At 37.8% G+C, this 24119-nt stretch overlaps 1 protein-coding gene and 1 non-coding gene across 4 annotated transcripts in view; both read left to right on the top strand.

Moving 5' to 3' along the window:
• MRTFB (myocardin related transcription factor B) overlaps positions 1-24119 on the top strand; it is a 252576-nt gene that overhangs the window by 71273 nt on the left and 157184 nt on the right. For 2 of the 3 annotated variants that reach the window (XM_072942165.1, XM_072942164.1), the window contains one exon: positions 7685-7749. The gene's annotated coding sequence lies outside the window, so the exon portion shown is untranslated. Of the gene's footprint in view, positions 1-3; positions 104-7684; positions 7750-24119 lie in introns of those variants that run through there. The other variant, XM_072942166.1, reaches the window with a different exon arrangement.
• LOC116284154 (U6 spliceosomal RNA) lies at positions 935-1041 on the top strand. Its single transcript, XR_004193915.1, has one exon. It is a non-coding gene; the product is annotated as a U6 spliceosomal RNA (small nuclear RNA).

Here is a 24119-nt window from a genome sequence, read left to right as displayed (position 1 = left end):
GGAGCGGGTGAGAGCGGCGGAGACGGAGGGCCGGGCCGGGGGAGCCGGCCCGCGTCCTGGGCGGTCGCTCCAGTCCGCCCCGAGGCTGCAGCGGAGCCGCCAGGTCCGCCCCGTCCCGGGACCCGCGCGGGCGGGGCGGCCGGGCCGGGGCCGCGGGGCCGCTCGGGCCGGTCCCCTCACAGCCAGTCCCCGCATGCGGCTGCGACCGCGGGGCGCGCCTCAGTTTACCCCGGCAGCCGGTTGGCGCCGAGGACGCGGTGCTGCTGGCCGCGGCAGCACCATTTATTGAGCTTTAACCGTCTGCCCGCACTTAACTTGGGCGGCTTCTCTCCGGGGCTGCACCGAGAGGTGAAGCGCCCTGCCCAGAGTCAAGCTGCTGGGAAGCGGTGGAATCGGGATTCAAACCCAGGGACACCGACTGCAGCGCCCCACCGGGTCCTTGCCTCGCATCCTTCTCCCCACCCCCACTCCCGAGGTTTCAGGGCTCGAATTCTACTCCTCCGGTCCCAATTGGGCTGCAAAGGGTGTGTCTGGGAGCCCCCCTCCCCCAATTGAATACTGCTTGGTATGTGAGTTTACTGGGAGAGAGCCCTTGGCTTTTGTCAATTTCCCCAAAGGGTCCTTGACCCCGAAATGGTCAAGAACTTTTGTTTGGCCCTTTGTAACTGCAGATGTGTGCTTAGAGCAGCGGTGTGTGCCTAGGGTGGGCTGTCATATCGAGTGGAAGTGGAATATTGGAGCCCAGGGCTTGTTTTAGGCAAAGGAAACTTTTTAAGTTTGGTTTTTTTTTTGTTGTTAAGCACGTGATTCCACTCAACCTTTCCAGGACCAAGGCCCCTCCCCTTTGCAGCAGATGTTTGTGAAGTCCCCTTTACAGCTCTTAATTGAAATTTATCAGTAATATAACGTGGCAACATACGTAACTGAAAATCAGGTACTGGCTTCTGCAGCATATATTCTAAAATTGGAACAATGCAGAGAAGATTTGCATGGCCCCTGCGCAAGGATGACACGCAAATTCATGAAGCGTTCCATATTTTTGTCTATACGTTGTAACTGATTATACTTAAATTAAAAAAAAAATCAGTGTGATGTCCCGACTTAGTGTAAGGGAGAGGTGAAAGGAGAACAATATGTGACACGTGTTGCCGAACCACATCTAGCACATACTGCTGTGCTGGAAGACAGCCTGGTCTGGGATGCTTGTACCTGTTTCTAGTGAATCCAACTTGGACTGAAGAGAGAGAAAAATATCAGGAGCTGTTTCAAACAAGGAAAGGAAAGATGAGAGATACAGATGAACACGAGGATGGGGGACACCTGTGTTGGTATAACCTATTTAGGAAAATGAGGAGAGAAGCAAGCCTAGATTGAATTAGGAATAACCAAGATAAAGTACAGACTGTCTGAATCAACGTATAAATAATATTAGTATAAGTACTCTGTGAATGCTGTATTTTCACATTACAGTGTAGGGCATCTCTTGTGCAACAAACTTTGAGAAATTGCTGCTTTGAGGCACCATGCAGGATTCCTCCCCCAGTCATTGATAATAATGAATAAAATATTAGCTAGATTGAAATATTTTTAATTCCGTGCCAGTATCTCACTTTACAGTTAAGATATGCTCAGTATTATGACACTGCCGGTATATGTTGAGTTATGGTGGTGTGAGGAAATGGTCCCTAATTTCACACGTAGTTATTTAGTCTCAAGTTTTCTTGCTTTAGTTACCTTTTCCTAAATTACTGGGGTTTTCCCATCATTTCTTGTAAAAACTGAAAACTGGTGATTAATCTGGTCGGACATTCAGAAGACTCTTGGGAGCAGGATAAATCTTCATTATGTGAAATGCCTTGTGAGACATTCAAGCATCCCGGCTGCCAAACACTAAATGCCAGTGGTGTCCCCTAATCACTTTGATAACTAAACGTATCTCTTAGAGGACAGTACTAGTCCCCTTGAGATCCACTCTAAAGAACAATCTCCATTGTCTACTCAGTTATATGAGGAAAGGGGGTAGAATTTAACTGGCAAACAATTTTTGTTGCGAAAAATGTTTCCCTGTGCTTTCCTTCTACTTACTAATATCAATATTAGAGAACTTGGAAAATGTATATTGTACAAAGGTGAAAATTAAAATGACCTATAATCACCAATGTCCTCAGTCCTGGTATGATTCATTAGAAATTCTTTTCATTTGAAACTCTGTTAGTCTTGCTGCTATGGGGAAAATGCAAATTGAGTTAAGTTCAACTCAGACTATTATATAGTTACACTATAACATAAATTTCTTCAACTCTTGTTATATCTACAAAGAAAATGTTTTTTCTTTTTGTTGAATAGGTAAGTTGCTTCTTTGCTGGAAAATGTTTGTTTATTGTTTATTGCTTATTACTTTTGAAAAGTGCTATGGGAACATGTAAAGAAAGTCTGTTGTCAAAATGGAAGGATATATTTTAAATTGCCTAGAGATAGATACATTAATACTTTTGGATTGGAAAATTACCTGAATTAAGAGTGATTAATTTTTATTGCTTTGAGCAAGCAGCAGCATGTTCCAGGGTAAAACAGGGTCACTCCTTTTCTTTCTCCTTTCTTTTTTCACTACTTTTTAAAATATTCATATGTGCAAGAATGAACCAAGTAATACTACATAGATGTTAAAACTGTTCTAGTGTTTAGGCATGGGGACAAATTGATGAATGGACAAAATATCTATGCCTCTATAGATGAAAATGCATAATTTGTTATGTACATATCTCTGAAATTTATAATTAAGGTAGTTCATTGATTTTTAAGATGCATATCCTAGATGGAATGGTATCTTAAAATTGACATGGCTTAATTGGCAACTTCTTTCTTAGTGGTACATAAAATAATAATGTCTGAAATTGATGGCTTCTTAGATACAGTGAAATAGGGATATGTGGAAATTTCAGCACATTGATTAATGTTTATCACCAAAAGCTTTATCCAAAGGATGACTTGCAAAGTGAAGATACACAGCATTTCCAGATCCTTCAATTTAAACTTGAATTCTTTGAGGATTCCTGTGAAGATTTTTCCCCCATATAAAACAAATGGAGAATCAGTGTTTGTAAATATAAGAACCATTTTAAAAAAATGTTTAGAAGGAAACAAACTGCTTGGTGATTTTTCATGGAGAACAGATGGTGTGGTTAATGTGTTTGAAGTAAAGTTAATCAGATAGTATAACCAGGCAGATGTATGATTTTTTTTCCCCCATTCTGGAAGGCTCATAGTTTCACTTATAAAGGAAAGGTGCCTCAAACGGGATGTCCTTAAATTGGATTTCAATTCTTCACTGTTGTTTTAATAAGGAATATGTTTGAATATGTATTTGTTTCATGTTAAGGACAGAATTTATATGGGAAGCTTCATTGGGTCTCCCAGCTCAGAAACCTGTGTAAGGATGGTCTGCTACTGAGGGCAGTTTTCATAGGAAACTCAACCACATGAAGACTTTGCGCATCTCCTTCCCCAAGCAGATTTGAGCTTTTCTTCTCAAAGTGTGCACTCCAAACCAGCAGCACATCAGCAGCCTCCTAGAGCTTGTTTGAAACGCAGATTCTGAGGCCCACTCCAGACCTAATGAACTAGAATCTACATTTTAAGAAGATCCTCCTCCAAGTGATGCACTGGGTCACATCACTGGCTCTCAAGCTTGAGTATGTATTACAAGAAGTGCTACCTTATAGGTTGTTATACTGTCAGAGTTTCTGTTCAGTAGGTGTGCGCCGGGACTTGAGAATTTGCGTTTTTAACAGGTTCTAAGGTAATGCTGATGCTGCTGGTCCAGGGACCATACTTTGAGAACCATTAGACTAAAGCTTCCTTCTCCTTGCACTTTCCTATTCTCTCTTCTGATTCCTTGCCCCCCAAACAGCTTTTATATAGATTATTATAATTAATATGTTTTAGCATGTTTGAAGGAAAAAAATTACATTGTCTTGTATGATTCTTTTAGTGATGGCAACACTAAACTTGCTTGTTGTCCTTTTATTTTTTTTTTATTTTTTGTGGGGAGGTAATTAGGTATATCTATTTATTTATTTATTCTTAGAGGAGGGACTGGAGATTGAACCTGTGACCTCATGCATGCTAAGCATGTGCTCTAGCGCTTGAGCTATATCCTGCCCCCCATAAACTTGCTTGTTAATGTCTAATTTTGAAGAAAATTTCCTTTTTAATGTGAGTTGAATTTTGACTCTAGGTGATAAGTAGTTCTCTTTCTCTTTGTTCTGTGAGTTACACTTTTTAACACTTGAAAATTCTTTTGTGTCTATAAAATGTTCATATGGTCCAAAAATTAAAGTGACATATTTTGAGGAGTCTAATTTCCAACTCTGTCTTGATCTAACCTGCCCCCTCCCCCCATAGATAATTAAAAAGGTTTTTCTTCCTATAAATGCCTATTGTTACTCTGCGTAGATACAGATGAACACCAGTATACTCTGTATACACCCTCTTTTTCATGTAAAACGCAGTATACTGTGTAAATTATTCTAACCCTTGCTTTTTTTCAGTTAGTATACCTCTGATATCTTTCCATATTGGTATATAGAAAACAATTACTTAACAGTTGGAAAATATATCCTTGTATGGGCTGTGCCACGGTTTGTCCAGTATCCCCCACTGATGAACACTTGAGTGTTTCCCAGCCTCTTGCAATCACAGACAGCCTGCGGTGAGCAACCTTGTACACATACCATTTGGTATTGGTGAGGTGTATCTGTGGGATATCTTTCCAGAAGTAGGGTTGCTGGGTCAGTGAACAGTGCCTCTGTGATTTTGATAAACGCTGCTCTCCTTCAGGTTGTACCATTTCGAACTCTTGCAAGTAATTCCACTAGAGTACCTGTTTCTCCATAGCATCTCCCAGTAGACTGTTTACCAACCTTTGGATCTGTGTGAGTCTGATAGGTGAAATAATAGCTTGTTGTAGTTTTAGTGTGCATTACTTTGATTATGATGAGGCTAGCATCTTTTCATATGCTTAAAAAATGCTTATCTTTTTCTGTGAACTATGTGTTCATGCCCTTTGCACATTTTTCTTTTGGACTGCTTTTTTTAATTATCAATTTCTAGGAGTTTATAGATTAGAGAGATTAGCCCTTTGTGATACAAGTTGCAATTTCCTGAAGTTTGTCTTTTTTTTTTTTAATTTACTTTTGTGTATTTTGGTATAGAGAAGGCTTAAAGTTTTTTCTTTAAATTTTGGGTAGTTAATATTTTATGGTGTCTGGATTTTGAGTAACTGAAAGACCTCCAAGAGTTTGGAATTTGCCAGCGGTTTTTTTTTTTTCTTTAAGTGCTTTTATAGTTTCATTTTTACACTTAAATCTTTGATCCATTTAGAATTTATTCTTGTGTTCAGAGGTGATACACAGATTCACATTTTTTCTCATGGCTTCCAGTTATCTTTACCCATTTGTTTCAGAATGCAGTACACCTTTATTACATTCTGAATTTTTGGTTGTATTGGGTACATCTCTGGACGTTGTTCTGTTCCATTAAGTCTTTCTGTTCATGCACAAGTACACGTTATTGGTTTTATAAAAAGTCTTAATGCCTTGTAAAACTGGTTTCTCTTGTAGCCCTTTATTTCCTGGCAATTCTTGCTTGTTTATTTTTCCGTGTGAACTTTAGAATCATTTGTCAATTCTAAGAAAGAAAAAACACATAAAATTAGGATTATGTTAAATTTATAAAAACTATCATAGGGAAAATTGATCTCTTTCTAATATTTAATTTTTCTATCCAAGAACACTGTGTGTATTTTCATTTGTTTGGTTTTACTTTTGACTCCTTCTGGAGCATTTTCAAGTTTTTCTCATATAGGTTTTGCCCACTTCTTGTCAAATTTATTTTATATATATGTGCGTGTATATATATTTGATTTTGTGAGGTCTTCTCTTCCTTTTTCTTTTCTAAGTGGTTTTGATTGTATGTATGAAGGCTATTTATTTCTGTGTAAATACAGAAATTGATATACCCTGAAGTTTTAAGTAGTTTTTAACAGACTTTAAGTTCTGCAGGCTCCCGTATACATTTATGTCTAAGGGGAAGAAAGCCTTGGGAGTCAAGCTTGCAGTTAAATCCTGTGGTTGCATTTATTAGCTCTGTGGACATCTGTGGGGATCTGGTTGACTTCTCTGAGCCTCAGTTTCCTAATCGGTTGAAGGAACAATTCTAACTCTAAGAATGTTGGAAGAATTAAGAAAGAACCCAAAACTCATCACTTAGTGCTGCGTCCACCACTGTCTCCGCCAGTGCCTACATGGATTGAGGTTGCTCTTCTCTTTTTCTTTGTCCTGTTCTTTTCCCTCTCACCTTTAAAAGAAAAAAAAAAAAAAAGAAAAAGAAACCACGAAATAAATAATAATAAAACGATACTGGAGTTGAAGTTGAAACTAAGCTGTGATTCACTTCGGGTAGGACAATCAATGTTGTTGATTGAGAAGAGAGAACAAACTCAACCCGGGGTCTGAGGCCACTCCTGCTTCTTGGCCTTCCTGCTGATCGCCCTCTTGGGCCAGGAGGCTACTTCGCATTCCCCGAAGGCCCTGTGTGTGTGTTTCCTGTAATGCCATCCCTTCCACCCAGAATGTTCTGCTACCTGATTCTACCAGTTCAGCCATGTGCTGTCCCACACCCAGTGAAGAACAGTACGTGTCTCTTCGCGTAGCTTGTCTGTCCTACCGCTTGGACCTTGATAGACTGGAAACTGTGAGGAGAGAGACTGTGTCCGTCATGGCTACCAAAGAATGCAAAATGCCTGGCAAAAAGTAGGCATTCAGATATTTTAAAATAAATGAGTGAATAAATGACTTTGATCTTTCTTTTGCCTTATATATCTGGGTTCTTATGTCACCTAGTACATTGTTAAGTACAGTAATAATGGTAATACTAAATAATGGTGGTAAGAGGCAAATGGATTTGTTGTATAAGAGTATGTAATAATAAAAATGGAAATTAACATTCATTGAACATTTATTATGTTCCAAGAGCTGTTTTAAACTCCCTGATGTGGATTATCTGACATAATCCTCAGTGACCCTGTGGGCTGGGTACTGTTACTGTACACATGGGGATACTGAGGCACATAGGTGTTTTTAGGGACTTGCTGAAGATCAGACAAGCTAGGAAGTGATAGAGCTGAGGCTCAGATGCGAGTGTTCTGAGCTTAGCAACCCAACTTTTAACCTGCTGCAGAGTGAATACAGTCATTTCTAGGTTCTTGAACAGTTTAGGAAAAGTTATATAATTACACTTGTAACTGCCTGTTTTCCTTCCTGATCCTCCCATTTGGGGGAGTTCCATTTTATTCTTTCCAGTTTGTCTCAGACTTCATGTTCTCCGGGAGGCTTTCTCTGACTGCCCTGCCTGACATGCAGTAGATGTTCAGTAAAAAGTAACTTTGAAAAAATCTTGATGCAATTTTTAAAAATTTCAGTCCATTTACAGTCACTACAAAATAGTGGGTGTATGCCTCGTGTTGTACAATGCATGCTTGTCACCTGTCTTACTCCCAGTAATGTGCACCTCCCACCCCCACCCCTATATTGTCCCCTCAACCCACGCTGGTAACCACTAGTTTGTTCTCTGTATCTGTGCATCTGCTTCAGTTAAAAGTAATTTTAACTTTTCCCCCCACCAGGTTCACAATAAAGGTGCTAAGAAAGAGAATGTAAGACCGGAAAATAATTAAAGATTTTTACTGAGGTAAGTTTTTTATGATTTAATTTTTTTTTAAAGAAAACATCTCATTAAAAAGAAATTCCTCTCCATAGCCGCCTTTCTTCAGATATAAGAGGGAGATTGTTTTAGGAGTCTTTAAGTTCGTAGACCCTGGGGTTCTTAAGGTGGATACCAGGAATATGGGCTATTTGAATAAGGTCATTTGGCTTCCTTCCTTTGAGCTTTAAATTTCCATTATCTCGTTGTTCTGAAGCGACGTACTGAAGAGATCCCACAGGTGGAAACCTATAAACTGGTGGAGCTATATATGTACTTGAAAACATAAAGTGAAAACTTTGTTTTTAATATAGGAGTTGAAGGGATTTGAAGCCACTTTTGGTGAAATTGCAACACTTCATCTTCTTAAATGAAAATGTATTGTTTATTTTCTTTTTATAATAGTGAGAAAAAAACTTCCATCAATATAAAATGACATAATGACAAAAGTAAACACCTAACTCCTGTCACCCAGAAATGACTGCTATTAATATGTTGGTGAGCATACTTTTAGAAATTTATGCATATGGAAATATTCATACACAACTCTTTAAATAATTGGTTTATACTGTATATGGTGGTCTCTTTTAAGGTAACAGTGTATTTTATGTATCTCTGCACATGTATTGTAAAAGACATGCATAATCACACATGATCATTTTGCTGACTATATAGTATTTCACTGTTTAGAGACCCCATACTTTAACCATTCCTTTGACTACAATTTGGATAGTTTTTATTGGATAATGGTGTACATCATTGTATACTTATTCATTTATTTTTTTTTTAGAAATATGCCTGCTGGGCCAAAGATAATACACATTTTAATTGCAGATGCTTATGGCTAAACTGCCCTCTGTGGAGCCTTCTCCCCTGCCAAGAGTCCTATTTTCCATATTCCTGCTCACACTGAGTTTTGTTAATCTTTGCCAATCCAATAGGTGAAAAAAGCTATCTTTTTTGGATAGCAGAGTTTTTGACTGGAGTAAACCTTTCATGTTTTAAATACCTCTTTCACTTGATAGTTTTACTTAAATGAAGAATTTTCTTGTTGAGAAAGTACCAGTGATTATTGTGTGTGAGGTACTCTCTTGGACTTTAAATGTGATGAGAATGTTAAAATATGTTGAGTTCTTTGTTTTTAGGTCTGTCACACTGATTAACTTATTATATATATTTTAAAATTATTGGCAACTAGCTAATTGTCTTGGATACTGAAAGTTTTCCTTCATGGAGAGCAATAATACCTTTGTGTTTTATTCGCTTGTAGTGGAGCTTAGAGAAGCTTTAAAAACTAACTTCTTAACATCTTTCAAACACAAATACCAGTTGCAGAATAGCATACAGAATATGATTTACAAACTTGGGTGATAATGGAATATTATTGACTTATGTGAATATACATTCACACGTAAACCTGTGAATGTTGATGTCAAGTCTCATCTGTCCAAAAGATTTTGTCAGTTTCTGATATGCATGTGAGCTCTAATTTTATGTTTGTTTTAGATTTTATTTCAATCAAATAAGAATTGTTTAAGGAAGGTTTCACATGAAACAGCTGCCAACTTTGTCATTGACCTGTTCTTTGACTTAGTAAAAAAGCCAATTAAAATTCATCTTTTCCCTTGATATAAAATGCATCTTCTTATGATATAGATTGCCTTTCATATGGGTGCTTTTCTTTTCACTCCAAGTTAACATTGTTGAGATTGGGACCAAGTGTGTTTCATTCACCAGCTTATATCCAGAAACTAATATGATACCTGGCACATACGTGCTGGATGCTCCAATTGCTTTTGAAGGAATTAATGATTGGTGTATATTGTCATTTTTAAGTTAGAATTAAGAGGTAAGTGAGAAGTGCCTCATGTTTTAATTAAGAAATTTAATTTCTTGGGGAAGAAAACTAGCATCTGTGTTTTTAAATGCACCTAAATCTAGACATGCATAATTGTAGTTACACTTCCTACCATAACATTTTGAGATATTTTGTTTGGATTATTGATTTGGACTCTGTCGCATTTCTTTTCAGAATCACATACGCTACTATGTTTTAAATCTCTTTTGTTTGTTTTTTTATTGTTGCTGTTAAGGGCAAAGTAAGTGTCTGAAGTACGTTAAGGTAGTAGATCTTATGAAAGAATCCTCTTTCTGTTTCATATTATAGACATGGGAATATTTTTCAGTTATGTTATTTGAAGACAAGGATAAAATAAATGTCCCTAAATATATTTCAAATTATAATGAAGAGAAATTGAGTTGTGTTTTAATTGTGTGGTTCAGCATTTATTAAAAAGAAAAGTAGAGAAATAGATTGCCAGCCATTAAGAAGAATGTATAAATCTTTGTTCAGTATCCTGCCTGTTAAGCTTTTGTGACTCCTAACCAGTTTTTCACAGCCGAAATAAACAGAGAGGATGGAACAATTACCTAAAAGATTTAAGCAGTGTTGTGGACTCTTGTTTCATACATTTTGTTTCCACTGGAAAATGACATTCTAAAGAATGTGCAAGCTAGTTTTGATTAGTATTTTAGCAGCAGTTATTTGCATGCAAATTTATAAAATTTATTAAATAATCCCCTAGCAGTTTTTATTTGTACTTTAATTTCTTAGCAACCCCTTTCTTAATAGTCTAAAGTTAAATCTAGGCAGACATGAAAAGGAATTATTGAGTCTTCATTAATGGGGTCTAAATTAATTAGATTTCCTGGATTTTACCCTCTGATGTCTTACTGTGGCTAATGGTGTGATCTTGTATTCATTTTCTAAAATAACCAAAGTTCTGGGTTCTTGTATCTCTTTTCTGTAGTAGTATAGGAATTTGCTTATATGGTAGCTTTCATCTCACTGATGACTTAATTTATTTAATCGCATGCTTTAAAACCCTAATTCTAAAAATACTCCTGGAAAGTGAGGAGTTACTAGAAGTACTTAAACTGGAGTCTTAATTAAAATTAAGACTTTATCATTTATTTCTCCTCTTAGCTACATTTGTAAAAATTTTTATACTGTATTTAAACAGATTTTAAGACATTCTTATGTTTTTAATGGGTTGGATTTTATGCATTTGCAACAGTTTCTTCCTATTTTAGGCATACAGCTTAAAGTTTAGACTGGCAGTGCAAGTGGTTATTTGATTGGAAAGTTGGAAAGAGAAGAAGTTCTGTCTTCATATACAGGATTTGTGGTGGTAGAAGATTCAGATGAAACTGTTTTATGACCAGGGTAAGAGTACTGACCTGCAGTGAGAGGGAAAAAAAAAAAAATCAAGTGCTTATATGCAGTATAGATAACAGCTTCCTAGCAAAGCCAGCACTCCAGGCTTACTTATGTAGTGTCCATAAGGAGTTGATCTCACAGAGGTTTTATTAACTCAGAGTCTTAAGGGGAGAGTTTGGGAAAGAGGGGTAGAGTACAGTAGCTTTGGGCCACAAGTTCCGTCATGAGCGTAGTGCTTAGTGAAACTCCCTAGGGATAGGTACCTCCAGCCTCTGAATGTCCCGTCCTCCTGGGGAAATTTCCTTCCTTGCTAAGCCTGGAAGCTTTGCCTAGTGTTGTGGCATGATGGAAATTTGTCTGGAGCTGGGCAGAGGGAGTCTGACTGTCTGCTACTGCAGAGTCTAGATCCTGTCTCTGAATAGACTTCCATCGTGGGATTCTGGCCATAGCTTCCCCTGTATCACAAGCAGGGTGATGACAAATAGGGGAATTCCACCTGAGCTTTGCCTTCATGCCCGTTTGTTCAAAGAGGACACCTAGTTCATGGTGAGGGTTATGTTTGTGTCTGTTAAACCCTGTAAGCTTTGTTTTAAATAGATTTCAGTCTAGTCTAATGTAACAAAAGTTTTTCAGTCTGAACGTTCTAGCAGCCATCACTCAGACATGAACTGCTGTCAGCGGGGAAGGATATCCTCCTACACCTTCTCTGGGAGTGCTTGAAACCATCCCGCTTCCTTTCTCTTTTACCTTAAGAACTGATTACTGACACTTGGGAATTATAATCAGATTGCATCAATCTTTATGGAAAGGTTACCAATTATTGCACTGAAAAATAGGCATTTGTCTCTAATAGTAAGGGTTTCTCTTGGTGTGTCTCAGTTCATTGCTTTTAAATACCTCTCAGGTGAATGAATGCTTTGTGTCGTGCCCTGATTTCATACATTTAAAACAGACTTTATTGATGGCTTTCTTACTTTCAGTACTATGGGAGGGGGAATAATTTATTTAATATGAAGTCTTCAGGGGATCTTTCAGTTGCTTAGATGTCGTTGGGATAGAAAAGAATGGCTGGTGTCAATTTTTTGTACTGTGATACAAGCTCTGAAATGAGTACTTGCGTTTAAGAGTTGAGAGCAGTGAGGATTTTTATGGTGGCGGTGTACGTACTGAGCACTGGTCTGCCCCTTTTGCGTGTATCCTTTCATTTTGTTCTCACATTGACCCTGTGAGGCTAGATACAGTCACCCCAGCTGTAGAGACTAGAAGGCCTTAGTTGTGACATTTGTCCTTGGGCACTCAGCTAATGTGTATTTTTTCCCCCCTCAGGGGGGAGGTAATTAGGTTTATTTATTTGGTTTTTCAATGGAGGTACTGGGGATTGAACCCAGGACCTTATCTAAGTATGTGCTCTGCCACTTGAGCTATACCCTGCCCCCTTAGCTAATATGTTAAAACAGTACAAAATAAGACAAAAACAAGGACTTGAATCCAGATCTCTCTGGCTCTTCATGTGTACACCAACAAAGAAAGGGCCTCACTGTTGGTAGAAAGTTTCCATTATTGTGAATAAGTGATATGTTGGGCGGAATGAAGATACAGCTGCTTTATCACCACCATCACTGTCATTTTTACCATCCTCTTTATTCCTAATGTTCTTCAGCGTTAACTGGTGAGGTTGAGGAGCCTGCCAGGGTGTCTGGCTCATTGTGTTCAATACAACATAGGCTTGTTTAATTTAGCAGTGCTGTGAGATGAAAGGTTCATGACGGCCAAGTACAAACAGACCTTCTGTGGGATGTTAATTTTGTTAGAGGAGAGAATGCTTGTTTTTCCTTGCTCTGTGCTAATAAAGAAGCTGGCACATTTTCTCATGTGTTAAAAAGGACTTTGACTTGTTTAAATCTGTGTAATCAAAGGGAAGTGAGCAGTTCTGATAAACATTTTTCTTTGTGCGGTCTCCGGTTAGATCCATTTCATACCTGCCGGCGAATTGCAGTTTGTGTGCTCTTTTGTTCCTTCCTCTTTTCACTGTGGATTTGACTTTATGGTTGGTCACTGTAGGGATTTGGTGGTAGGAAAATAAATCAGTTCCTCGTTTGAACAGATTGTGTGTATTTTTATAATGGTCTGTCCTGCAGCAGGCAAAGTCATTCAGTCAGGTCCCTGCACAGAGATGTCACTATGTGATTTTGTGCAGTCGTTTTTTTCCCGTAAGAGCTCTATTGAGATGTAATTCACATACCGTAAAGTTCAGTTGAACTTTAAAGCATAAACTTCTGTGGATTCTAGTATGTTCACAGAGTTGTATGCCAATCCCCACTGTCAGTTTCTAGAACACTTTTCATCACCCCAAAAAGAAACCCAGTAGCAGTCACTCTCCGTTCTCCCCTCTCTTTAGCCCCTGGCAACCACCATCCTCCTTTCTGTGTCTGTGGGTTTTCCTGTTCAGAGTATTTCATACAAATAGAATCATACAATGTGTGCGACCTTTTATGTCTGGCTTCTTTCACTTAGCATATTTTTGAGGTTCATCCATGTTGTGGCATGTGTCAGAATTCATTCTTCTTTGTTGCTGATACTCTTGTGTGGATAGACCACATTTCGTTTATTCATCTGTTGATGGCCATTTGAGTGGTTTCTGTATTTTGGCAGTTATGAATAATGCTGCTGCGAACATTCATTTCCAAGTTTTTGGGTGGACACCTGCTGTCATTTCTTATGGATATACACCTCGAAGTAGAATAACTGGATCTCGTGGTAATTCTGTATTTAACTTTTTGAGGGACTGCCAGACTGTTTTCCAAAGTGGCTGTAAGCATCAGTAATGTTAGAGGATTCCAATTTTTTCACATCCTTGGCAACACTTGTTATTTTTTGTTCTGTTCTGTTTTTCATAGTAGCCATCCTAATGGATTTTGTAAAGTGATATCTCATTGCAGTTTTGATTTGCATTTCTTGATGTTGAACATCTTTTCATGTCTTTTTTGGCCACTTGTATCTTTCTTAGAGAAATACCTATTCGGAGTCTTTTCCCATTTTTAAAATTGAGTTGTCTTTTTACTGTTGAATTGTTATAGTTCTTTGTATATTCTGGATACACACACAAACACACATATCCTTATCTGATAGATGAATTGTAAAATTTTCCTCCCATTCTGTGGCTTCTCTTTTTTTCTTATCTTGATGTTCTTTGAAAAAGTTTTTAATTTTAATGAAGACAGACTTACCTATTTTTCTTCAATTGCTTGTATAATCTTGTCTCTGAAATTTTCTATAAAAATCACACCTTATTTCTGCACATCTCTTATTTTAAAAACTAGTGCAGAATTAAATGGCCAGCTGTCAATATACAGTGAGCTAGAGGTATTAAACATCTTGTGTTTTCAGATACTCTCATCTAATTCAAGGTGAGAAGACCAAGTTTTCTAACGTAATACCCAATGTGCCTTTTTTCTTTTTTTAATTAGAGAAATATCTTTCAGTGTTCTGCCTTGCTCAGAGTGCATGTATCATTCTGTGAACATTTTTAAGTGATTCATATACACTGAGCACTTGACTGGGCTTGGGGTTCCAGAGGTGAGTAGAATATGGCCCAGTCTTGAAAGAACAAGAGCTCACATGCCAGGCTAGAAGCATCCACAGAGAACAGTGGAAGCACACAGAAGGAAGGATGAGGTCCTCTCCTCCGTCTGGGTGGCAATGCCTCGCTGAAGAGTAGACACATCTAACAGCTCTATTGAGATGTAATTCGCGTACCATGAAGTTCTCGCACTTAAAGCATACCGCTCAGTGGATTTTAGTATATTCACAGAATTGCACTCAGTCCACAAAGATGGGTGGCAGTCAGAACTTCTTGTTAGGGTCTTCAGTTCTCTTCCTCAGTTTCCTGCTGCTGTGTGTACCCATGTGCCCAGGTATCAGATGTCTTTTAGCAGCCATATTTAGGATTATTCGTGTAATAAAATAGACGTAGGTATGATGCCTCTGATGCCCAGAAGTGAGCCTAAAGAAAACCTTCAGGTTTTCCAAGTTTTCAGAAAGGAAAAGATCCCACTTACCAATCAGTTCAGCGTGTGTGTGTGTGTGTGTGTGTGTGTGTCTGAGCCGAGGCCCAAGTAGTTCCATATAGTCAGAGCATAAAATGTGAGGTAAGGAGAAACAGTTGCTTGGCTGAAGAGGAAGGTTGATTATAGAGAGCTGGGTGTGTCCTGTTAAGGAAGTTAGATTTGGTCCATATTGATGGGGAGCCATTGAAGAGTTTAGCAGGGGGAGAGTGATGTGGTCACTCTGTCTCCTGTATTGTGGATGCTGGATGCAGAGGGCAGGAGTGGAGACAGGAGACCCATTAGGTTGTTGTACTAGTCTAGTAAAAGTTGATGAGGACCTCAACTAGGGCATTTATGGCAGAGTTGGGGAAGACACGGGCTGGAAATGTTTAGGAGCCGTTAGGAATCCTGGCTACAAGTAACAAACCTTCCTCAAACTATCTTAAAGAGGCTTAATTGGAAGGGCTCCGGGAGAAGGTCGTAAAGGATGTAAAACTGCAGAAACCAGGACAACCCCATGGACTTCAGGGTCTCCTTATCCCTGGGGCTTTCCCCCGTCCCTGTTCCCTCAAGTTTCTCCACAAAGCAGGGGCCAGCTCCGTACTATGCAGCCAAAAGGAGGAAAGAGCTTCTCCCTCCCAGCTTTAGCGTTTAAAATCCCAGGGGCTCTCTTGGCCTTGGGTTTTGTGCCTTCACCAGGCACCGAGGTCTTTGTTGGAAGCTCTCTACCACCATCCTGTTGGGAGTTCCCAAAAGAAATGGAGGACCATTGCTCTCGCAGAGCCAACCATGCACATCCACTCTGGGAATACTGAGACTGAGACGCTCTGAGGAGGAAGGGAAGGTCAAAATGTCTCCCACATTTGTGACTTTGGTAACTTGTGATGGCAGGTTTCCATCCAAGAAGGGCTCAGGGGGCCAGCAGACCAGAGTGCAGTGAGTAAACTGAGTTCAGTTTTAGGTCAGCTTAGGCTGGGACATAGAACTAATCACAGTTTGTGTGTTGCATGTTTTTATGATTACTTGATTGCTTTAGCTTCCTTCACAATTAGAAGCCCCATGAAGATACGGACTGTCTTGTTTTCTTTACTGTGAGCCTCCAGAGCCCAGCCATACTGTGCTTGTCACATAGTAGGTACGCAGTAAGTATCTTTGTGAATGAATTCAAGTGAACATGTTCAGCAGGCAGCTGGATGAATAGTTTGGATCTCAGGTGAGGACAGAAAATGTGAATTTGGGAGTTATCAGTGTAGGGCTAGGTAGCAGACAAGCCTCATTGAGAGTTAATCATATTTTCTAGGGAAATAAATTAGTATAGAAGTTCAGATACTGTGTAGACCTGTACTTTTCATGCCCAGGAAATGAAATTATGCCCTTTTTGTTTTGTTTTGTTTTTTCTTTGCCCTACCTAGTATTTAATGCCAGTAATGATCTGCTGTCAATCCTGCTAATTATTTTTTTTTAAATTTGTGATTAGAGTTAGGTTTGTGATAGAAAGGGAAATAAAGGTGATACAGACAGACAGATTCTATTTCCTTTTAAGAATAACTGACTCATAGGATGAAACCTTGGATATGATTTCAGATCACTCCTGTGAACTCTCACAAAAGATGTTTATAAAACACTTGGAACAATACAGATTGTACTAAGAAAATGTGCTTTGATCAACTCTGGAGATACAAAGCAGGGAACTTAATAAATCAAGTTCTGTTTGTGAATGGAAAGGACTGGAAGTTCAAAATTTTTTTAAATTAAAAAAAAAAGGACTGGAAGTGCACCTTAAAAGTAAGAATTCAGTTCATGTCAAGACTAAAATTTTGAGGGGGGAGGGTACGGCTTAGTAGTAGAGTGCATACTTAGCATGCAGGAGATTCTGGGTTCAACCCCTAGTGCCCCCATTAAAGTAAATAAATAAATAACCCTAATTATCCTTCCCCCCAAAAAACCCCAAGCAAAGAAAAAAAGAATTTTGTATTCTGAATAGCAGATGTTAACTTAGTTTCATGTTTTATATAAAAGTAAAATGAATTGCAGATTTCAGATCTTGGCATCTTGAAATCTGACTCCTGATTCCTATCTCTTAATAGCCATTGGAACATGAGTCTAGAAATGGAATTTGACTTTGGTTTTTTTACCCTTTAATTTTGAGGTGAGTGTTCTTCCAGCTCTGTCTTCCCTCTGTATTCAGGAAAACCAAACCATTTGTAGCTTGGATGTGGCATAATTTTTATTATTTAAATATTAAAAAAATAGAGTCATGTTTATCTAAAGCAGCAGTGTTACGCTGACACTTGGGGGAGGTGGTTTTTTGGGGGTTTTATGCCTTTTTTTTTTAAAAGGCATAAATACAGTTGTGGTACTTTTGTGGGCTGAGCACTCTCCTCCTGACACCTTGTCATAAGACAGGATGTTAGTAAACTGCATGTGTTTGAAGTGTCTTTGTTCATTGCCCAGATTCCTTTCTTTGCCCCCTGCAGTAGAGATGTGAGCTATTTATTTATTTATTTATTTATTTATTTATTTATTTCACCAAAGAACTTTCAAAACATTTTACCAAAGAACTAAATTTGCCTGACTCCCAATGCAAGCAGGTGTCTTTTATTTAGCAAGTTGTAATTTTGAGGAGCATTTCTAACAACTCAAATTGAGTAGATTATAGCATCTCAGCTTTTAAAATTACTGTATATATTTAAAATATAGCACAGATAATTTTCTTTTGGTTTATAGATTAATGCTTATTCTTTCAAATAGAGTTTCAACAAATATCTAATAGGCTAATAAGCCTTTTTATATTCAGAATTTTACAAAAGCAGCTCAAAGACTGGGAAAGAGAACACATTTTGGATTTTAATGATGAGATCAAAATTATGTGTTTGACTCCTGCATGAATTAGTTAAGTAATATGTGGAGAAAATCTCTGTGCCGGGACCCCAAACCCCTGCAACGTGTATCCCTTTTGAAATCAGTCACAGAGCTGAAATTAAAGAATGCTGATTTCTGAAGATGCTCCTTATCAGCTCCTGGAAAAAAATTGTTAAAGTGCCTCTAATGTAGTTTAGCTTATTCTATATTCTGAAATCATTTTATTCTTTAAGACATAGTTGGCTTTGTTCTTTACTAATTAATTCTTCAGAGGTAGCATCATTCAAAACAGGAAAGTTCACGGCCTAGATGTCAGAGGAGTAAGCATCTCTACAGATAGTGATGAACAGCAGCCCTGCAGAAAGAGGGTCGAATCCCTCATGCAGCTGGGCTCAGGGCTTGTCAGGGTCCTTCCTCTATTGCACCCCCTAAAACCACAAGATTGCTTTCACATATGTGGTATTTCCACTCATTAATTTTTGGATTTTTTGATGAGTGATAAATGTTAATTCAAAAAGGAATATTAAATAATGGAGGTGGGGGAAATCCAAATATTTTATCTCCACCCAGATTTAGTCTAATTAAGGAAGAACTTGTCTGAATTATGGAAATTATAAAACAATTGAGATGCACCTCTGATGAAGTGTATGTAGCATTTAGGCTCATGTGTTGCCTAGCAGTTAGAGTTTGATGAGTGATTTTCAGTAATATATACATATTCTGTGTGTAATAGACGTTTCTTGTGTACTTCAACTGTGATTTCTGTAGTTTAATAGCTGAGAAATCTTGATTATGTTCTCTACTGAATAGTCTTTCTTCATAGACAAAGAGAATGCAGAAGCTCTTCAGCCAGTTCCTGCTCCTGTGTTTGTAATGCCTGAATTTAAGTAAGTTTTATTTTACATCTCAAAGACAGCAAATAGGGTGCAGGAATTCTATAAGGGTAGAAGTGTGTGGTTTGTAGACTTCTTTTACAAGTGTGTTATTCATGAAACCCCAGCATATAAAACAGCTTATCTTCTGAGGGCAGCGGAAGGCTGGAACGGCACCCCACAGGGGCACAGTTCCAGGCTGTCGTGAATGAAATGTGGAATCTGGGAGGAGTGAAGGATACATTACTCATTTGTGTATCCTGTTTGTTATAACTTTTTACTGTATTATCTGCTCAAATGAAAAGCATTGATACAGTTTTAAATCAGAATTGTTTTAAAGGTTTATCACCACTTTACAAATGGTGAGAAGTAATAATCACACTGCTGGTTACCCTTCCCCAGAGCCCTGAGACAGTCTTGTTTTCCTTACAAGAGACCTTGCCTGACCTTGCAAGGTTATGGTAACAAAGGGTCCCACAAACCTCAGTGTGGAACATAAATTGTCATATACACCTAGTCCTGTTACAAAGTTCTTTCTCTTCCATGTTAAGATGTACAATCTGAGTAAACTGAACTGGAGAATAATAACCACACTGAGAATAAACAAGCACCAAGTGCCCATGGTTGTAACAGTCCACATCCTCAGACAGGTGTGGTCCTCCTCGGGGCCTGGCTTGGGACACTCGCTGCCAAGGAGTTTAAGGTCTCCTCTGCACTGTTAGTCATGGGGTGTAGCTCTGTGACCTTGCACAGGTTCTTAAGGTCATTAGCACACTACCTTGCTGTAAAATGCTCCATCACAGGATTGTTATGGGGACGAATGGAAATGTTACATCTGAAGTGTTTAGCACAGTGACTGGCACATTGTAAATTGCTGGTAGATGTTAGATGAGGGAATAATACTTTCCTCGAAAAGGAAGTGTTATAATAGTAGGGCAGTGATTGTCAGTGGAGGTCCTGTGAAGAAACACAGGTCCTTAGGTTGAACGGAACTCCAACTGCAACGGGTGTCATTTCACCATTTTGATTAAAGTAAATATTAGAAGCAAGATGGAAAACTTTATGTTAACTGTCAGCTGTTGAATGTCTCTACTTTCTGGATACTTTTCCTATTATTTTACCTAAAACAAAACCATTTCATTAAAAAAAAATCTGAAAAGCAAAAACCAGAAGTTAAAGTGATTGAATACCGCGGTTTGTTTTTCATCTTTTGTTTTAATGGTTATTGCTTTTCTACGAGAATGAGAATATTCACAGACTGTGCTCTCAGAACCTGTGGTCTGGAATGCTGCGGTTACTGAATATTTAGGAGATTAGCGGTGTTTAATGTGGATATTAATTTGGGTATGATGTGTTTAGAACATGTGACAGGGAATCATTATGTCAGTCAAAATTCACTAAAAGCTTATCGTCTGGTAAAATTATTCCTTTGAGAACAGAAAACATGACAGTGACAGTTCAAAGGCAGCCTGAAAATTTTAGGGAAGGAATAACAATTTCGAAGGAAATCTGAAGCACAGTGTCATCGACAGTTTTCTCTAACAAGGGACATTTATTCATTTATTTTGTCCATTGCATGTGTTCATTGGATTCTTTTATAGAAAAATTCTAAAAAAGAAGTACCACTACAGGAGGAAAAGATAGTATCGATTTTCAAATGGATTCCCTTGCTAAGCTGTGGAATAGCCTATATATTAGTGGCAAAAGATGTGGACCTATGAATTTTATTTGTGATGAGTAAATAAGCTTACATCTTCTTTCAGACATAATTACCACCCTTGGTCCAGTTAACATGAAATTCTCTAACATCAACAATTGAGAATCTGCTGTGGCAGTGTCATGTCTGATACTAACAGGGAGCCTACTTAAAGCTGCCTCGTTGTTCTGTATGTATATACACACATTTTATATAATAGCTCGCTTTGAATCTGTCTACCTAAGTTTTTATACTCTGGCAGGCAGGACCTTTTGGAGCTGACAGCTCAACTCCTCCAGGTGTGTACAGAAGCCCTTTTTTTAACCCTTGTCCTGGGTTCACTTAGGTTTCAAGAAATACCCTTGTTCTGGAATTCTAAGCTGTCAGTGTACAACTCTTTAATCATTTTATCACTGGCGTTTATTATTTTACCTTTGTATTAGAAGAATCTTCCTATTTCCATTGATATTCTTTAGTTGTGTTATTTAAATACAGTGACTGAAACTTTACAAATGGTTCCCAGACTAGATGCAGAGGGGTTTGTAATTTGGTACTGACTGTACTGCATGAAGTCCAACACTTACAATGATGCCAGACAGAATACATGTGCACTGAATGTTTATTTGAATTAATGAATTGCTCTAGGGCGGCTTGTGGTTGTACTGTTTTCAGCATTAAGTGACCAGGCGTTCAGCGCTGGTAGTTTAGCTCAACATTTGGGCTTTGTTTGATGCCAGTAAACAGAGTGCTGTGTAATCCAGGGAGACCAGGCTGTTCACATTTCCATCCAGTAGTAATTTACTTCTACAGTTGTGTTTATATAGAGTAAAGGTCAAAGAAAAAGGTGTATTTGAGGCAGTTATATCAGTTGCTTCACTACAATGATGGATTTTCAGTATGCTAATGAAAAATGACAATTTAAAATGGTGTTGTAAAACATAGGCAGTTATTGTTTCCCAGCTTTATTGAGGCATAATTGACCTGCAGCAAATGGCTTGTGTTTAAAGGGTACAATTTAATCTGTTCTGACAAATGTGTATACCTTTAAAACCATCACCATAATAAGGATACTGAAATATCCGTCACCCCCAAGAGTGTCTTTGTACCCTTCGGAAGTCCTACCCTCACGCCCCGCCAGCCCCACCTGCAGGCAGCTGCTGTTCTCCTTTCGGTTGCTGCAGGTTAGGTTGCCTTGTCTAGGCCTTTATATGAGTAGATTTATGCAGCATGTACTCTTTTTTTGTCTGGCTTTTCATTTAGCATAACTATTTTGAGATTCACTCATGTTGTTGAGTATATCAGTAGTTTATTCTTTTTGATTCTTGGGAAGTATGGATATTCCACAATTTGTGTTATCTCTTCACTGTTGATGGCCATTTGGGTGTTTCCAGAACTGACTGTTATAAATAAAACTGATCTGGGCATTTACATCCAAGTCTTTGTGTGAACATATGCATTCTTTTCTCTTAGACAAATACGTAGGAGTGGGGTGGCTGAATCATATGGTAGGTGTATGTTTAACTGTTTAAAAATGCAGTTTTTTTTCAAGTTGTGTCCTTTTACGTTTCTCACTAGCGATGCATGAGAGGTCCAGTTGCTCCACATCTCTGTCAACAGTCACTATGATTAGTGTCTTTAATTCTAGCCAATCTAAAAAGTATGCAGTGCTATGTCATTGTGCCCTTAAGTTGCATTTTCCTAATGACTAATACGTTGAGCATATTTACATGTGCATATTTGCCATTTCTCTGTGAAACGTCGGATCTTTTTTCCATTTATTTTACTTTTTAATTTCTGATTTTGAGTTTTGAGAATTGTTTATATATTCTGGATATTGATTTCTTTGTCAGATACATGATTTGCAAAGATTTTCTCCCAGTTCAGTTTATTTTTTGATTCTTTTAACAATATCCTTCAAAAGCAGTTGTTAATTTTGATGGTGAAATTCAGTTTATCAGTTTGTCCTTTTATGGGTTATGGTTTTGGTATCATATTTAAAAAATCTGCACCTAATCTTAGGTCATAGATATTATCTACTGTGTTTTTCTATAGAAGTTTCATAGTTTTAAGCTTTATATTTAGGTATATGATTCATTTTGACTTAATTTTTAACATGTGATGTAAGGAGTGATCAGAGTTCATATTTTTTGCATATGGATATCTAGTTGCTCCAGCATTGTCTGTTGAACTGACCATTCTCTTCACAGAATTGCTTTGCACGTTTGTCAAAAATCAGTTGTCTATACATGTAGGTCTGTTTTGGACTCTGTTTTGTTCCACTGCACGTTTGTCCATCTTTATGCTAGTACCATACTGTTTTAATTACCATAGCTTTATACTAAGTCTTGAAATTTGGTAGTGTTAATCCTTCAACTTTTTTTTTTTCCAAAGTTGTTTTGGCTGTTCCAGGTCCTTTGCATATCCATATGAAGTTTAGAATCAGCTTTTTAATGTATACAAAACAGCCTGCTGAGATTTTGTTTGGGATTATATTGAATTTGTATATCAACTTGGAGAGAATTGACTTTTTATAAGAGCTTTGAGTCTTCTAACCCAAGAACATATTTATTTCTCTCAGCAGTGTGTTGTACATCTTTACCAGATTCATCCCTAAGTGCTTCATATTTTTTGGCCTTCTTATAAATGGTATTTTTAAAATTTCAATGTAAAATTACTTATTATAATTTGGAAATATAATACATACAATTGATAGAATTACAATTCAGTTTTGTATATAGATCTTATACCCTGCAACTTTGCTAAACTCACTTACTCTGGTGGCTTTTTCATAGTCTGTTGGATTTTCTGTGTAAATAACTATGTCACTTTTGAATGAAAACAGTTTTGTTTCTTCCTTTCTGATCTAGGTGCCTTATTTATTTTTCTTGCCTTATTGTACTGACTAGAACCTTTAGTGTAATATTGGATAGAGGAGGTGGGAATGGATATCCTTGGTCCTCATCTTAGAAATCATTCAGTCTTTCACTGTTAAGGGTGATGTTAGCTGTAAATTTTTTTGTGAACTCCCTTTATCAGATTGAGGAAACTCTTCTATTTATAGTTTGCTAAGAATTTTTATTGGGAATGGATTTTGCTAGATACCTATGCATTTATTGGGTTGATTGCATGGTTTTTTATTTATTAATTTGTTAATATAGTAAATTACATTGTATTTCAAATGGTAAAAGCCTTGCGTTTCTGGGATAAACCCCACTCCGTCATGATGTAGTATCCTTTTTATATACTGTTGGATTTGATTTGCTGAAATTTTGTTCGGAATTTTTGCATCTGTGTCATGATGGACATAATAACTTCTTGTAATGTCTTTGCCTAACTTCAATATCAGGTTAATGCTGGCTTCACAGAATAAACTGGGAAATATTTCCTCCTGTTCAATCTTCTGGAAGAATTGGTAATATTTTTTCCTTACATGTTTGTTAGAATTCACTAGTAAGGCCATCTGGATCCAGAGTTTTCTTTGAGGGAAGATTTTTAAACTACAAATTTAATTTGTAAAATAGATCTAAGGCTATTCAGATTGTGTGTTAATTTTGAGTGGGTTTTGGTATTTTGTATTTTTTAGAGAATTTGTCCATTTCATCAAAGTTGTTGAATTTATTGCCGTAAAGTTTTTCATCATAGTCTCTTATTATCTTTTTCAT

The sequence above is a fragment of the Vicugna pacos genome, chromosome 18, assembly GCF_048564905.1.
Source record: "Vicugna pacos chromosome 18, VicPac4, whole genome shotgun sequence".
NCBI classification, from domain to species: domain Eukaryota; kingdom Metazoa; phylum Chordata; class Mammalia; order Artiodactyla; family Camelidae; genus Vicugna; species Vicugna pacos.
This window is presented reverse-complemented; position numbering and strand designations above follow the sequence as displayed.